Raw genomic sequence first — 4,580 nt, forward strand, 5'->3', positions numbered from 1 at the left:
TCCCCAGCACTCAGAAAGCCTTGTGCTCAGTGAGGCATCCTCACAGACAGCCTTTTCCAGGGCGCTGGGGACAGACAGCTCCCAGCCTGACTACCTGCCACAGCAGGTGACCGAGACTTGCTGAGTGAACCATCAGGAAGGGCATGCGCCAGGGCAGCCTTCTGCACGGAGTGTGCTATTTCTGGACCCTGCTGTATGGGGGCAAGCTGCTAAGGTGCATCATTCTGGAGCCTCTTCTGCCACCTCATCAAGCCATGTGTTCAATTTCAGAGTTCAGGGAGGATGACAAACAACCAAGCAGGATTCTCCTTGAGCTCAGACAGGAGGGCAACTTCTTCCTCAAACCTGTGCCTCTCCAACTCTAAAGACGTGTGCACTAGTTCTGTTCCAGGTGGAAGCATATTTCCGCCTGGCAACCCTCGGCCCCTGTGCTTCCTCTAGCATCTGAGATTTAGAACCATTGTCATGAGAGTTGGAAGGGGCATCAGACATCATCCAGATAAGGCCTCCTGTTACAGAATGGGACAATGAGAACTCAGAGAAGTGACTTGCTAGACACCGTGAAGGGTTGGCAGCAGGTCTGGGATGGAGTACAGAATTATTTCAGCTTTCCTCTGTCTCTTCCATGTACCAACAGGTAATGTGTTAGGTTTGTAGTGACACAATAACACAGAGATTCAGGGCAGAAGCAATTGCTCTTTAGTACTTCCTCTCATTTCCCTGCTCTACTTTTCCTCCCAATTGTTTGATTCTCCTTTCACAGTACCCCTCTTATCTGTCCCATCCAAGGCATTCAAGTGCCACTACCCTGGTTCAGACAGGAGCAATGTCAGCGATGTTTTGCCCGTCTTCCTGCCTCCAGCCTCTTCCTCTCTAACCCCCCTTTCACAGTGCTACTTAAATCTGACCTTTGCATCCCTGACAAGGATACTCTGTTGCTCAAAATTTGTCAGTGTCATGTCACTTCTAACAGAGGAAAACCAAGCCCCTGAGTATGATATTTAATTTCATCCATTATGTGTTCTCAACTATTAGGTAATGGAAAGTGAGCCAGCCTGGGAAGCTGGGCTGCTGAGGGTCATCTCAGCTCAGCCATTAGCTGTGCAACATGGGAAAGGTGCTTAATCTCTAAGATGCAGCTTCCTCATGTGTGACGTAAGGGGTTAGGACAGGATGAACACTCACGCATTTTCAGGTTGTTCTAATTCTAGTCTCCACACTCACTACTCTCCGTCATGATCCCTGTGCTTTGGTCAGTTGTACTTCTCGTTATTTTCTAACAAAAGCCATTCTTCCTATCATTTAATTTCAGCCTGTTGAAATCCTATCCATCTTTTAAAATGCAGCTGAAAAGTTACTTGGAGCCATTTCTGACTGCTCAGAGAAACAATGCAAACTCCTGACCGTGTTCTCTTATACCTCAGTCCTGTACTTCTATGACACTTTTTATCATGCCTGTCTGTGCACTCACCTTTTTTTCTTCTTCCTTACAGGTAGATCTGTGTCTTGCTCATCTTTGTTTCCCCTATAATGCCTGGCTCAATGCTTTTCACAAAATCGATGTCCAATAAATATTTGTGGAATTGAACAACTGCAGTTTGTACCAAGAAAAAATGAAAAAATGTCTTTTTCTCTCTGGAAACTGATTAGGTGTACCTAAATTCAGCAAGAAAATGTAATGAGATTTAACTGTAACTCACCTGGATATTTATGCTACTTAGCTCATTCAAGTGTTGGGGTATTCATAATTGAACTAGTCCGTTCATTATTAGATAATTTGCCACACATGTATTAATTGGTGGTATCCATCTTGTCTATTAGTATTTACTTTCATTTTTGTAGGAGGGGGTCTTAGCCTATATCTTATCACATTCCATGGAACTAAACATATCTGGCCATATTTGGCAGATGGATGGGAAGGTCCATATAGATTCAATTTACATGAGGGAACAAGGAATGTCCTAGAAGAGAATTTATCAGATTCAATTTGCATGAGGGAACAAGGAAAGTCCTAGAAGAGAATTTATCCTAAAGGCAGATGGAGTCAGACAGTCTTGGTCAGTAATAAAGACCTAGCAGTCAGGGAGGACATGTCCTTCTGAGAAATGATAATAACGGTAATTAACATTTATTGAATGCTTACCAAGTGTCAGGCATAGTGCTAAGAGCTCTATAAGCATTATCTTGCTTAATCTTCCTTCTATCCTATTAAGGTAGGAACTATTATCCATCTTTAAAAAATGAGGAAACTTAGGAAGACATGTGTCTGGTAAATATTTAGTTAGTGACAGAGAAAGAATCAAACCGCAATCAGACCCGACAGATTGGTCCGACTCTAGAGCAGGGTTTGGCAAACTACAGGCAAATATGGCTTGTGGCCTGTTTTTCTATGGACTCAGACTAAGAGCATTAGTACATTTCTAAGTGGTTGTCGAAAAACAGAACAAAACAAAAACAAAGAATATGTGACAGCAGGCATATGAGGCTCACAAAGCCTGAAATATTTACTCTCTGGCCCTTTGTAGACAACTTTTGCTGAGCCCTGAGTTCTAGCACCAAACCCCATTGCTGCTCAGTATGTCAAGGTCTTTAGAATTATCACTGGACTCTTTCCCCATGAGACTTGTCTTTCAAGACTAGGGAGAGAAAGTGTAGCAAGTAATACCTGAAAAAGTGATTTTACTGAAGATTCTTTAAGATACCGGGGGATAAGAGTACCACTTTTGTCCATATGTAACAAAATATAGCACAAGGAAAGGACAGAGGCATGGAATACAAGGTGGCTTTTATATCCTAAAGATTACCAGGATTTCTCTGAGCTCTGCTGTACAGGCCGTGCCACACATCGGTGCTTAGATGTCTGCAGTATGGGGCAGCCTGTGACCATAGACCTGCCTGAGGGAAGATAACACAAGGGAAGAAAGGAGAAGCCAGCTGACAATAGATTTTTATGAACAAACATTACTCAAAACCTAGATTCTATCTAGGAGCGGGGGATGAATAGGTAGAGCACAGGGGATTTTTACAGAGCAGTGAAACTTTCTGTATGATACTGCAAATAGTGGATATGTGATACTGTGCATTTATTGAAACCCATAGAACTATACAACACAAAGAGTGAACCTTAATGTAAACTATGGGCTTTGGTTAATAATACTGTATGAATATTGATTTATCAATTGTAAGAACTGCAGCACTGCAAAGCAAGATGTTAATAGAAGGGGAAACTGTACAGAAGGATAGGGTAGAGGATATATGGAAACTATACTTTCTGCCCAATTTTTCTGTAAATCTAAAAAAATAAAGCTTATTAATTTAAAAAACCCACCTAGATCGTATCAGAAAAAAAATCATTTTAGTTGTTTGGGGAGATGTTTCATAGGTCTATGATCTCATAATAACAGGTGAGATTAAGTCATGAAATGCTATTTATTCTCTTAAGAGAAACTCAATAATGTCCTTCTTCCCAGAAGACTTGTGTGGCCTGGGGAAATCCATTTATTTCCAGTGATCTATGCTTTAACTGCAGACTTGTCAGTTTGAGTGAAAATTATCAGACATTTCTCTTATTAAGAAAAGTGTTTAGTAGTTAATGGAGAAACTCTGTGAATTCATCAAAAAAAGTTGTTGGAAAAACTTGAACAAATATATCAACAAAAGCAAATGTTTATTAAATTCTCACCAAGTGGCAAATTCTATTGGTACATTAAAAGAAGTTTAAGACATGGCTCTTACCCATAAAACAACAAGCAGTCTCAGTGATGAGATCAAATATATAGGCATATGAGTAAGAGCACATTTTTTCATTAAAAAATTATTGAATACTCATTAGACGCCAGACACTGTTAAAATCCCTGAAGAAAAACTCCTACTCTGTGGAGGTTATATTTTAATGACAAAAATCAGACAGTAAGCAAAGGAAAAAACATATGAACAAAATAAGTTATGAACAAAATAATTTTATTTCCTTCATGCTATGAAGGAAATAAAATGGGGCCAATGCAATAGTGATTTGGAGTGAGAGCTGGTTTAGATTTTGCATTCAGAGAAGGCCTCCCAGAGTAGGTGACATCTAAACCAAGATTCGAATTATAAAACAGATTGTATATTAGTATTATAGGCTATGTGCATTGGGGTAGGGAGTGAACTTCTCATTCCCTTTTCTGATTCCTGTGCCCCAGAAGGAAGGAACTGAAACCAAAACCTACAGCCTCCCTCTTTGTCGCCTACTTACTCCTCTCCATAGGGAAAAGGAGTGATTTATCGGATTCCTCCTGATTTAAGAATTTCACTGAAATAAAGTTTACTAGTGGGAATTACTCTGCCACAGCCCTCTTCACTGCCTGAGCCCTGGTATGGCAGGCTCTCTAGGTTGGCTTAAAGGAAGGATAGATATCTCAGTGGAATCTTCCCTGCAATTTCCTCTGAGTGTCAGCTGCTCTGTTGGCAATGACAGGTAAGTCAGGTTGGGCCTGTTCTTTGAGTCTATTTTCAATTAAGGAGGGGGACAGGAAACCCCACTTCAGCCTCAGGCCTAAAAGCCTCATTATACACTGTAGTTGGTTAATACAGTTTATACA

This window comes from Neophocaena asiaeorientalis, unplaced genomic scaffold, assembly GCF_003031525.2.
Source record: "Neophocaena asiaeorientalis asiaeorientalis breed wild unplaced genomic scaffold, Neophocaena_asiaeorientalis_V1.1 scaffold1037, whole genome shotgun sequence".
In the NCBI taxonomy this organism is placed as follows: Eukaryota; Metazoa; Chordata; class Mammalia; order Artiodactyla; family Phocoenidae; genus Neophocaena; species Neophocaena asiaeorientalis.